Source organism: Salmo salar, chromosome ssa09 (assembly GCF_905237065.1).
Source record: "Salmo salar chromosome ssa09, Ssal_v3.1, whole genome shotgun sequence".
Classification (NCBI taxonomy): Eukaryota; Metazoa; Chordata; class Actinopteri; order Salmoniformes; family Salmonidae; genus Salmo; species Salmo salar.
Genome location: NC_059450.1, coordinates 46,899,115 through 46,912,491, shown reverse-complemented (window position 1 = coordinate 46,912,491; position 13,377 = coordinate 46,899,115). Strand labels below are relative to the sequence as shown.

The following is a 13,377-nucleotide window of genomic DNA, read 5'->3' as shown; positions in this document are numbered from 1 at the left end:
TACAGGCTAGCAGTGAGTAAGTGGAGCTAACATGATGCAGCCCAGACTCCCAGGCTAGCAGTGACTTAGTGAAGCTAACATGATGCAGCCCAGACTCCCAGACTAGCAGTGACTTAGTGAAGCTAACATGATGCAGCCCAGACTCCCAGGCTAGCAGTGACTTAGTGAAGCTAACATGATGCAGCCCAGACTCCCAGGCTAGCAGAGAGTTAGTGGAACTAACATGATGCAGCCCAGACTCCCAGGCTAGCAGTGAGTTAGTGGAGCTAACATGATTCAGCCCAGACTCCCAGGCTAGCAGAGAGTTAGTGGAGCTAATATGATGCAGCCCAGACTCCCAGGCTAAAAGTGAGTTAGTGGAGCTAACATGATGCAGCCCAGACTCCCAGTACAGGCTGGCAGTGACTTAGTGAAGCTAACATGATGCAGCCCAGACTCCCAGGCTAGCAGAGAGTTAGTGGAGCTAACATGATGCAGCCCAGACTCCCAGGCTAGCAGTGAGTTAGTGGAGCTAACATGATGCAGCCCAGACTCCCAGGCTAGCAGTGAGTTAGTGGCGCTAACATGATGCAGCCCAGACTCCCAGGCTAGCAGTGAGTTAGTGGAGCTAACATGATGCAGCCCAGACTCCCAGGCTAGCAGTGAGTTAGTGGAGCTAACATGATACAGCCCAGACTCCCAGACTAGCAGTGAGTTAGTTGAGCTAACATGATGCAGCCCAGACTCCCAGTACAGGCTAGCAGTGAGTTAGTGGAGCTAACATGATACAGCCCAGACTCCCAGACTAGCAGTGAGTTAGTGGAGCTAACATGATGCAGCCCAGACTCCCAGTACAGGCTAGCAGTGAGTTAGTGAAGCTAACATGATGCAGCCCAGACTCCCAGACTAGCAGTGACTTAGTGAAGCTAACATGATGCAGCCCAGACTCCCAGGCTAGCAGAGAGTTAGTGGAGCTAACATGATGCAGCCCAGACTCCCAGGCTAGCAGTGAGTTAGTGGAGCTAACATGATGCAGCCCAGACTCCCAGGCTAGCAGAGAGTTAGTGGAGCTAATATGATGCAGCCCAGACTCCCAGTACAGGCTAGCAGTGAGTTAGTGAAGCTAACATGATGCAGCCCAGACTCCCAGACTAGCAGTGACTTAGTGAAGCTAACATGATGCAGCCCAGACTCCCAGGCTAGCAGTGAGTTAGTGAAGCTAACATGATGCAGCCCAGACTCCCAGTACAGGCTAGCAGTGAGTTAGTGGAGCTAACATGATGCAGCCCAGACTCCCAGGCTAGCAGTGAGTTAGTGAAGCTAACATGATGCAGCCCAGACTCCCAGTACAGACTAGCAGTGAGTTAGTGAAGCTAACATGATGCAGCCCAGACTCCCAGTACAGACTAGCAGTGAGTTAGTGAAGCTAACATGATGCAGCCCAGACTCCCAGTGCAGGCTAGCAGTGAGCTAGTGAAGCTAACATGATGCAGCCCAGACTCCCAGTACAGACTAGCAGTGAGTTAGTGAAGCTAACATGATGCAGCCCAGACTCCCAGGCTAGCAGAGAGTTAGTGGAGCTAACATGATGCAGCCCAGACTCCCAGGCTAGCAGTGAGTTAGTGGAGCTAACATGATGCAGCCCAGACTTCCAGGCTAGCAGAGAGTTAGTGGAGCTAACATGATGCAGCCCAGACTCCCAGGCTAGCAGTGAGTTAGGTGCGCTAACATGGTGCAGCCCAGACTCCCAGTGCAGACTAGCAGTGAGTTAGTGGAGCTAACATGATGCAGCCCAGACTCCCAGTACAGGCTAGCAGTGAGTTAGTGAAGCTAACATGATGCAGCCCAGACTCCCAGTGCAGGCTAGCAGTGAGTTAGTGAAGCTAACATGATGCAGCCCAGACTCCCAGTGCAGGCTAGCAGTGAGTAAGTGAAGCTAACATGATGCAGCCCAGACTCCCAGTGCAGACTAGCAGTGAGTTAGTGGAGCTAACATGATGCAGCCCAGACTCCCAGGCTAGCAGAGAGTTAGTGGAGCTAACATGATGCAGCCCAGACTCCCAGGCTAGCAGTGAGTTAGTGGAGCTAACATGATGCAGCCCAGACTCCCAGGCTAGCAGTGAGTTAGTGGAGCTAACATGATGCAGCCCAGACTCCCAGGCTAGCAGTGAGTTAGTGAAGCTAACATGATGCAGCCCAGACTAGCAGTGACTTAGTGAAGCTAACATGATGCAGCACAGACTCCCAGGCTAGCAGTGAGTTAGTGAAGCTAACATGATGCAGCCCAGACTCCCAGTACAGGCTAGCAGTGAGTTAGTGGAGCTAACATGATACAGCCCAGACTCCCAGACTAGCAGTGAGTTAGTGGAGCTAACATGATGCAGCCCAGACTCCCAGGCTAGCAGTGAGTAAGTGGAGCTAACATGATGCAGCCCAGACTCCCAGTACAGGCTAGCAGTGAGTAAGTGGAGCTAACATGATGCAGCCCAGACTCCCAGGCTAGCAGTGACTTAGTGAAGCTAACATGATGCAGCCCAGACTCCCAGTGCAGGCTAGCAGTGACTTAGTGGAGCTAACATGATGCAGCCCAGACTCCCAGGCTAGCAGTGACTTAGTGAAGCTAACATGATGCATCCCAGACTCCCAGGCTAGCAGTGAGTTAGTGGAGCTAACATGATGCAGCCCAGACTCCCAGTGCAGGCTAGCAGTGAGTTAGTGTAGCTAACATGATGCAGCCCAGACTCCCAGTGCAGGCTAGCAGTGAGTTAGTGTAGCTAACATGATGCAGCCCAGACTCCCAGTGCAGACTAGCAGTGACTTAGTGAAGCTAACATGATGCAGCCCAGACTCCCAGTGCAGACTAGCAGTGAGTTAGTGAAGCTAACATGATGCAGCCCAGACTCCCAGTACAGGCTAGCAGTGAGTAAGTGGAGCTAACATGATGCAGCCCAGACTCCCAGGCTAGCAGTGACTTAGTGAAGCTAACATGATGCAGCCCAGACTCCCAGTGCAGGCTAGCAGTGACTTAGTGGAGCTAACATGATGCAGCCCAGACTCCCAGGCTAGCAGTGACTTAGTGAAGCTAACATGATGCAGCCCAGACTCCCAGGCTAGCAGTGAGTTAGTGGAGCTAACATGATGCAGCCCAGACTCCCAGTGCAGGCTAGCAGTGAGTTAGTGTAGCTAACATGATGCAGCCCAGACTCCCAGTGCAGGCTAGCAGTGAGTTAGTGGAGCTAACATGATGCAGCCCAGACTCCCAGTGCAGACTAGCAGTGACTTAGGTAAGCTAACATGATGCAGCCCAGACTCCCAGTGCAGACTAGCAGTGAGTTAGTGTAGCTAACATGATGCAGCCCAGACTCCTAGTGCAGGCTAGCAGTGACTTAATGAAGCTAACATGATGCAGCCCAGACTCCCAGTGCAGACTAGCAGTGAGTTAGTGGAGCAGGCTGGCTGGGCTATAAGAAGAGGTTGGCTGGGCTGATAGACAGGCTTGATCCGTGAAACACATTTAACAGAAGTACCGAACGTAACAAACATTTTGGTCCCGAATTGTTTTCATGATCTAGTATTGAAAAACTACAGAAGTTTCAGTATACCGTGCAACCTTCACCTTATCACACACACACACACACAAAAGCAGTGCCTTCAGAAAGTATTCACACCCCTTGACTTTTTCCACATTTTATTATGTTACAAAGTGGGATTCATATGCGATTTTTTTTTGTCAATAATTTACACAAACTACTCTGTAACGTCGGTTGAAGAAAATGTCTAACATTTGTATAAAAATATTCTGAAAAATAAAACACATATATATCTTGATTAGATACATGAGTCAATACATGTTAGAATCCCCTTTAGCAGTGATTACAGCTCTGACTCTTTCTGGGTAAGTCTCTAAGGGCTTTCAACACCTACCTGGACTGTGCATCATTTGCCCATTATTCATTTCAAAATTCTTCAAGTTCAGGCATTGCCATAGATTTTCAAGTAGATTTAAGTCAAAACTGTAACTCGGCCACTCAGGAAAATTCACTGTCTTCTTGGTAAGCAACTTATGTAGATGTGTTTTAGGTTTGTCCTGCTGAAATTTGAATTAATCTCTCAAGCAGACTGAACCAGGTTTCCCTCTAAGATTTTTTTCCCGGTGCTTAATTGCTTTGCCACATTTTTTTGCAGTATTACTTTAGTGCCTATTCTGTATAGGCTTCGTCTTTTCACTCTGTCAATTAGGTTAGTATTGTGGAGTAACTACAATGTCGTTGGTTTCTTCTATCACAGCCATTCAATTCTTCTATCAACAGCTACTAAACTGTTTTAAAGTCACCATTGGCCTCATGGTGAAATCTCTAAGCGGTTTCCTTCCTCTCCGGCAACTGAGTTAGGAAGGACACCTGAATCTTTGTACTGACTGGGTGGATTGATACACCATCCATAGTGTAATTAATAACGTCTGCATGTTCAAAGGGACATTCAACGTCTGCTTTTTAAAAATGTTTACCCATCTATCAATAGTTGCCTTTCTTTTTAAATTCAGGCTGCAACACCACAAAATGTTGAAAATGTCAAGGGGTGTGAATACTTTCTGAAGGAGCTTTACATTCATGTTACACACAACCCCTCTTTCTCTGATACCTGTGGTGGACTATAAACTGTATTATACTTATGCTTAAATATTTATTATATTTTACTTTATGTTCCTATTCTTATCTTGTATTATTTCTTATTGTTTCATTGTCGAGTAGGAACCTGCAAGTAAGTATTTTGTTGGGCGGTGTATACCATGTGTATCCTGTACATATGACTAATACAACTGGAAACTTGAAATTGAATAGAGATAATGAGTGGTAACACGGGTCCTTTATTAAAGCATTATTAAGGGTAACGGCTGAGAGTCGTTTATTAAAGCATTATTAAGGGTGATGGTTGGGAGTCGTTTATTTAAGCATTATTAAGGGTAATGATGGGAGTCATTTATTAAAGCATTATTAAGGGTAATGTTGGGAGTCATTTATAAAAGCATTATTAAGGGTAACATTTGGCAGTCGTCTATTTAAGCATTATTAAGGGTGATGGTTGGGAGTCGTTTATTAAAGCATTATTAAGGGTGATGATTGAGAGTCGTTTATTAAAGCGTTATTAAGGGTAACATTTGGCAGTCGTTTATTAAAGCCTGCACTCTCCATCTCAGTTTTGGCCCCTCTGTGTGTGTGTGTGTGTGTGTGTGTGTGTGTGTGTGTGGTGGGGGCCAATCAGCAGGTGGGGGCCAATCACAGCCAGTCACCTAGAGGTCCCTGAGACACAAAGGCAGTTTTGGCCCAATTAAAACAGTCTCCCAGAGAGGTACGGAATCATTCTGTTTCTGTCCTGAATCCAATTGAGGATTACAAGTTTTATTACAGCAGCATACCCATTTTCCCTTCACCTTCTTAATAAAATACAATGAGGAATTAAAGTCTCATTCTAGGTACGTCTTTTAACCTTTAAAAGTTCATTTTAAAGTGCAGATCGTTTTTTTATTTAAAAGTAGTGTGAAGGAAGGAGTGGGTTATATTAGTATATTATCTTTTGAAAAATGACGTTTGATTGTTTGAAATACAAGCTATAGATATAAATATCATATTCTAAGAAGAAAAAGGGTTGATAGAGCAATTGGGAAAATAAGACAGAATTCCAGTCATTTTCTTCAAATTTCCCAGTTTTCCAGAAAATCCTGGGTGGAAGATTCCTGGAATTACGAGGGAATTCCTTTCCCGATTTTGTGTGTTTGTGTGTGTGTGTGTGTGTGTGTGTGTGTGTGTGTGTGTGTGTGTGTGCATGCGTGCGTGCGTGTGTGTGTGGACAATATCCAGCCAGTAACGTCATCCCCAGAGACCAAACATAGCTAAATAAACAAAAACGAGTATAAGACCTGAAGATACAATATCCCATATAAGTGCTATTTTTCCAGTGTAATAAACCTTTTTTGTAGTCTGTTGGAATCCCTTGATGTGCCCTTATACCGAAACAGGAAACATTCAGCACCACGGACAGTAGCGTAAACTACAACATTCAACACCATGGACAGTACCGTAAACTACAACATTCAGCACCACGGACAGTACCGTAAACTAAAACATTCAACACCACGGACAGTACCGTAAACTACAACATTCAACACCACGGACAGTACCGTAAACTACAACATTCAACACCACAGAAGGTACCGTAAACTACAACATTCAACACCACGGAAGGAACCGTAAACTACAACATTCAACACCACGGAAGGAACCGTAAACTACAACATTCAACACCACGGAAGGTACCGTAAACTACAACATTCAACACCATGGACAGTACCGTAAACTACAACATTCAACACCATGGACAGTACCGTAAACTCCAACATTCAACTCCACGGAAAGTACCGTAAACTACAACATTCAGCACCACGGACAGTACCGTAAACTACAACATTCAACACCATGGACAGTACCGTAAACTCCAACATTCAAATCCACAGAAAGTACCGTAAACTACAACATTCAGCACCACGGACAGTACCGTAAACTCCAACATTCAACTCCATGGACAGTCCCGTAAACTACAACATTCAGCACCACGGACAGTACCGTAAACTACAACATTCAGCACCACGGACAGTACAGTAAACTACAACATTCAGCACCACGGACAGTGCCGTAAACTACAACATTCTACACCACGGACAGTACCGTAAACTACAACATTCAACACCACGGACAGTACCGTAAACTACAACATTCAGCACCAGGGACAGTACCGTAAACTACAACATTCAGCACCACGGAAGGTACCGTAAACTACAACATTCAGCACCACGGACAGTACCGTAAACTCCAACATTCAACTCCACGGACAGTCCCGTAAACTACAACATTCAGCACCACGGACAGTACCGTAAACTACAACATTCAGCACCAGGGACAGTACAGTAAACTACAACATTCAGCACCACGGACAGTGCCGTAAACTACAACATTCAACACCACGGACAGTACCGTAAACTACAACATTCAACACCACGGACAGTACCGTAAACTACAACATTCAGCACCAGGGACAGTACCGTAAACAACAACATTCAGCACCACGGAAGGTACCGTAAACTACAACATTCAGCACCACGGACAGTACCGTAAACTACAACAATCAGCACCATAGAAGGTACCGTAAACTACAACATTCAGCACCACGGACAGTACCGTAAACTCCAACATTCAACTCCACGGACAGTCCCGTAAACTACAACATTCAGCACCACGGACAGTCCCGTAAACTACAACATTCAGCACCACGGACAGTAGTGTAAACTACAACATTCAGCACCACGGACAGTACCGTAAACTACAACATTCAACACCATGGACAGTACCGTAAACTACAACATTCAGCTCCACGGACAGTACCGTAAACTACAACATTCAACACCACGGACAGTACAGTAAACTACAACATTCAACACCACGGACAGTACCGTAAACTACAACATTCAGCACCACAGACAGTACCGTAAACTACAACATTCAACACCACGGAATGTACCGTAAACTACAACATTCAACACCACGGAAGGTACCATAAACTACAACATTCAACACCACGGAAGGTACCGTAAACTACAACATTCAGCACCACGGACAGTACCGTAAACTACAACATTCAACACCACGGACAGTATCGTAAACTACAACATTCAACACCACGGACAGTACCGTAAACTACAACATTCAACACCACGGACAGTACCGTAAACTACAACATTCAACACCACGGACAGTACCGTAAACTACAACATTCAGCACCACGGACAATACCATAAACAAAAACAAAGGACTGATTTCTAAATTGAGCACAACGGCCTCTGAACGGCGCTGCCCGGTGCTGTTGGGTTAAGCTCCCAGATAGACTGTCTGCCATGTTGCCTAGTCCCCTTTCCAATGACACTTACAATCGTAAACCTATAAACTAATATAGAAAGCAAACATATGTTCAGAACGTAAAGACAGTGGACACCGTACCAGATACCTAACAAGACCACATCAAAATCTAAACATTATGCAATAACACAAGATTACTACAAAGGAACATGTTTTACAAACCAAATGAAATGTTATTAGGTAGCTATAACAGCAACTTAAACCAAAATATAAAGTGTTAAAATATGAATGTGCCTGCAATAAGCCTGCAATGTGTTGCTATGGCCTCAATAAAGTTGTTTGAAACCTCTACCTGTCTTGTTGCTATGGCATCAATACAGTTGTCTGAAACCTCTACCTGTCTTGTTGCTATGGACTCAATACACTTGTCTGAAACCTCTACCTGTCTTGTTGCTATGGCCTCAATACAGTGGTTAAACCTCTACCTGTCTTGTTGCTATGGCATCAATACAGTTGTCTGAAACCTCTACCTGTCTTGTTGCTATGGCATCAATACAGTTGTCTGAAATCTCTACCTGTCTTGTTGCTATGGCATCAATACAGTTGTCTGAAACCTCTACCTCTCTTGTTGCTATGGCATCAATACAGTTGTCTGAAACCTCTACCTGTCTTGTTGCTATGGCATCAATACAGTTGTCTGAAACATCTACCTGTCTTGTTGCTATGGCATCAATACAGTTGTCTGAAACCTCTACCTCTCTTGTTGCTATGGCATCAATACAGTTGTCTGAAACCTCTACCTGTCTTGTTGCTATGGCATCAATACAGTTGTCTGAAACCTCTACCTGTCTTGTTGCTATGGCATCAATACAGTTGTCTGAAACCTCTACCTGTCTTGTTGCTATGGCCTCAATACAGTTGTTTGAAACCTCTACCTGTCTTGTAATATAATATAATTTACTTTTTGTTTTATTTTCCTCAGTTATGTGGAGCTCTAAAGAGGGCCTCTGCATCCTACATAGACAGGCCTCCCCTCCCTCCATCCTACATAGACTGGCCTCCCCTCCCTCCATCCTACATAGACTGGCCTCCCTCTATCCCTACATAGACTGGCCTCCCTCTATCCCTACATAGACAGGCCTCTCCTCCCTCTCTCCCTCTCTCCCTACATAGATAGACCTCCCTCTCTCCCTCTATCCCTACATAGATAGACCTCCCTCTCTCCCTCTATCCCTACATAGATAGACCTCCCTCTCTCCCTCTATCCCTACATAGATAGACCTCCCTCTCTCCCTCTATCCCTACATAGATATACATCCCTCTCTCCCTCTATCCCTACATAGATAGACCTCCCTCTCTCCCTCCATAGACAGACCTCCCTCTCTCCCTCTATCCCTACATAGACAGGCCTCCCCTCCCTCTATCCCTACATAGACTGGCCTCCCCTCCCTCTCTCCCTCTATCCCTACATAGACAGGCCTCCCTCTCTCCCTCTATCCCTACATAGACAGGCCTCCCCTCCCTCTCTCCCTCTATCCCTACATAGATAGACCTCCCTCTCTCCCTCTATCCCTACATAGATAGACCTCCCTCTCTCCCTCTATCCCTACATAGATATACCTCCCTCTCTCCCTCTATCCCTACATAGATAGACCTCCCTCTCTCCCTCTATCCCTACATAGACAGACCTCCCTCTCTCCCTCTATCCCTACATAGACAGGCCCCCTCCCTCTATCCCTACATAGACAGGCCTCCCCTCCCTCTATCCCTACATAGACAGACCTCCCTCTCTCCCTCTATCCCTACATAGACAGGCCCCCTCCCTCTATCCCTACATAGACAGGCCTCCCCTCCCTCTATCCCTACATAGACAGGCCTCCCCTCCCTCTATCCCTACATAGACAGACCTCCCTCTCTCCCTCTATCCCTACATAGACAGGCCTCCCCTCCCTCTATCCCTACATAGACAGGCCTCCCCTCCCTCTATCCCTACATAGATAGACCTCCCTCTCTCCCCCCTTGATCCCTCACACAGCTGACGCGGCCGAGTCAGCATTGAACGCGCTCTGAGACACATGACATGATGTAGCCTGTGCTTCGCTCGGCGCACTGAGAGAAACCGAGACGGGCGCCTACGGATCTTTTTCCCCTTTCCCTATTTTGGACAGACGCTTTGCAGAGACTAGTTTAAGATGGCAATTTGAGAGGCCCGTAAACACGGACTCAGCAGGCGACATGGACAGCCTCAGCTGTTGCCGAATCAATCATCCAGAAGTCCTTTTTTTTCTCATCTCACAGACACAGACAGTTCTGATTCACTGTTATTTACCTAAGGGGGAATCCCTGGCCTAGTCCTACAGGCCGGGCCATACTTCCCTACCTACCGCCATTATGAAAATAGACCAAGCCACGTTTACACATTAAATAATCATCTGTTCTATTGAAATCGTATATATATATATATATATATATATATATATATATATATATATATATATATATGGCAACACTGTCACTAAAGCCTACTACCCTCATCATCAGAAATGACTCCAGGCTTCCGTCCTTAATACAGTGGCATCAAAGTGGTGCAAACAATACGGTGATCTGACATAGCCAGGTGGCAGGCCAGCCCATGCTTGTCAATCACCAATAGGGCTGACATAGCCAGGTGATTGGCCAGCCCATGCTTGTCAATCCCCAATAGGGCTGACACAGCCAAGTGATTGGCCAGCCCATGCTTATCAATCACCAATAGGGCTGACACAGCCAGGTGATTGGCCAGCCCATGCTTATCAATCACCAATAGGGCTGACACAGCCAGGTGATTGGCCAGCCCATGCTTATCAATCACCAATAGGGCTGACATAGCCAGGTGATTGGCCAGCCCATGCTTGTCAATCACCAATAAGGCCAGAGGCTATGTCCAATGTGTAGCCCTGTATTTCTCTACATAACGCAGCTGTGATTTGACTGTCATGGAGTGTGGACCGTACAGAGAGATTGATTGCGTTGTATCTGTAGGCGCAAACGGCGCAGCACCCCGGAGAGGTGACACACTCGCTGTAATCAGCCTCCCCCTCTAGCGTGGCATGGCACACCGCATCAAACACACAGTCCTCATCCTCAACTCTACTGATGCACATGGACTGACTGACTCATAAGGCATTGCCAGGCGATGTTTGCTGTGACACTGTGAAGAACCCTTCCTCCATATGAATAGCTAGTCTGGTGGAACCTTATACTGCCACTGCATGGCTTTAAGACACATCATTGGCCCTTGTTATAGGCTTGGGATATTCATTATGATCATAAGCACATACATAACACAGTAAGCGGTATTATCATTTCAATTATTACCACCTCGGGTTGTCCGGTCTAGCGGTCTGTCTGCATTGCTTCTCAGAAACACTGTAGCATATAATCTATAGGTAACAATCTAAAGGTTACTGTTAGATTAGATGGTTCTTTATTGTCTGATTTTTCATATATATATATATATATATATATATATATATTTGCTTTGCGTGCAAGAAAATGTAGAGACATGGCATATTCTAGACTTAACATTACACATTTACATTCATGAAAAAAAAACGAGAGTAAAATGATATCTTAAGGATTGTTCTTCCACATTGTATAGCTAGTTGTCCCTACATCCCCTTTAATGTCCACATTGTATAGCTAGTTGTCCCTACATCCCCTTTAATGTCCAAGGTCCTTCCCAGAGAGTTGTTCCCACAGTGTTATTGTGCAGCCCTATAGTTTCAACGTCCATGCATGCTATTGCATGCATATCATTGAGTTATAGCTACTAACGATACCCAGGCGAATTCATTTCACTACAGCCTACCTGTATTTGTATCCTGAAGTGTTTTTGGTCGACACTGCGTAATGCCTCTTTTCTTATCGACCCTTCTTGAGTCCGAGGTATCTATTTGGTCAGCTGTAAATGTTTATATTGTTTGTACCTCCTCCTCCTTCCTCCTCCTCAGTCAAACGTGCTGTAGCCTCCTAGCCTCCTGCTGTTGAAAAATAATGCCCCAGAGGCTATATCGGTTTCCTCACGCACACTCAAACTGGTCCCCAAGCCCGTTCTGCTTCCGGCCGATCGATCAAACCGGAGAAGTGATGGCTCGCTCTTTTTTTCCTCCCTTCCCTTTGCCTTTAGTCCGGTCCGCCACGGCAGATAGATAGACCAACCGTCAAGCTGTCAGCGGCGAAGAGGACGTTATTCTGAAGGGGGACCTTAGAATCCAAATGCATGCAAACCCAAACGGCTCTTCTCTTCTCCCGCAAGCCGACAGCAGTGCTCGCCGCCTCTCCTGCCCATCTCCTCTGCGTTAGCGCAGAAAATGTATTCTGATGGTCTCGGTATAGATGCGGCTCCTTTTGCTGTCCAGTCCGTTGGTCAACTTTAGAATATATGGCACACCAGTCTTGCGAAATAACCAACCGAGGCTATATCCAACGTTTACGATTTCAAATAAATCAAACACAAATATTCCATTTGACGATACATTGACATCATTTTGACACGCGGACCGACGGAAGCTCCAGATTGTCTATTTGTTTTAGATTGTCTATTTGTTTTACATCTTAAACTCCAGATGAAATATTTTCTTTTCCACACGGCCTATTCCTTTCGAAAGATGATATTCTGTATTCAAATAGCAAATCTTAAATGAGTAATGTTTTGCGCCCCTGCATGCCTCTTTTAACGCCCCCTCCCCCCCCTTCACCAAAAGTCACACAGACACACACACGCGCGCATCTACGTCACCATCAGCTGGGGGTCTGGGGTAGAGAGGGAGAGAGAGCTGCAACACAAACCATGAATATTCTGTTTTATTGCAATGGTGCAGACGGGCCCGGGGGAGGCAGATGAGAGGAGAAAGAAGAATCCATAGGGACTGAGATTAGCTGGGACGCTAATCCGTCAGAATCATATCTATTAGGAGACGGATTCCATTTGAAACTGTAATGGAGGCTTCTATGACTGCTGCTGAAGTCGGTTACATTGTTTGCTTCATGCCAATTACATGGATCATTCTGGAATGTTTCAAAATGAGCTATGGTTAGGCCACCCTGGTGTTAGTAGAATAACAGTATTTAGATGGACTGTACTGTACCAAATAGTTTAAGGGCTATGTCGTATTGTCTTCAGTTTATGTGAATATACTGGGATGGCTTCTGGGGAAATAATGAGGTGCATGTTTATTTAAGTCATTAATTAATTTATTTATTCATTCATTCATGCATTTATTCAGGAATGTATTAATTCATTTATTCATTCTTTATTTATTCATTTATTTTTTAATTCATGTTTTCATTCATTTATTAATTTATTTATTCATTCATTTATTCATTCATTTATTAATTCATTAGTTTATTCATTCATGTATTTATTCATTCATTAATTTATTAATTCATTTATTAATTCATGTTTTCATTCATTTGTTTATTCATTCATTTATTTATTTATTCATTCATT

General features: G+C 45.0%; 1 protein-coding gene across 4 annotated transcripts in view; it reads right to left on the bottom strand.

Moving 5' to 3' along the window:
• Positions 1-12,603, bottom strand: part of LOC106591009 (sodium/calcium exchanger 3) — a 207,775-nt gene extending 195,172 nt beyond the window's left edge. For all 4 annotated transcript variants that reach the window (XM_045723740.1, XM_045723742.1, XM_045723739.1 and 1 more), the window contains exon 1: positions 11,737-12,603. The gene's annotated coding sequence lies outside the window, so the exon portion shown is untranslated. The remainder of the gene's footprint in view (positions 1-11,736) is intronic.
• Positions 12,604-13,377: the final 774 nt, after the last annotated feature.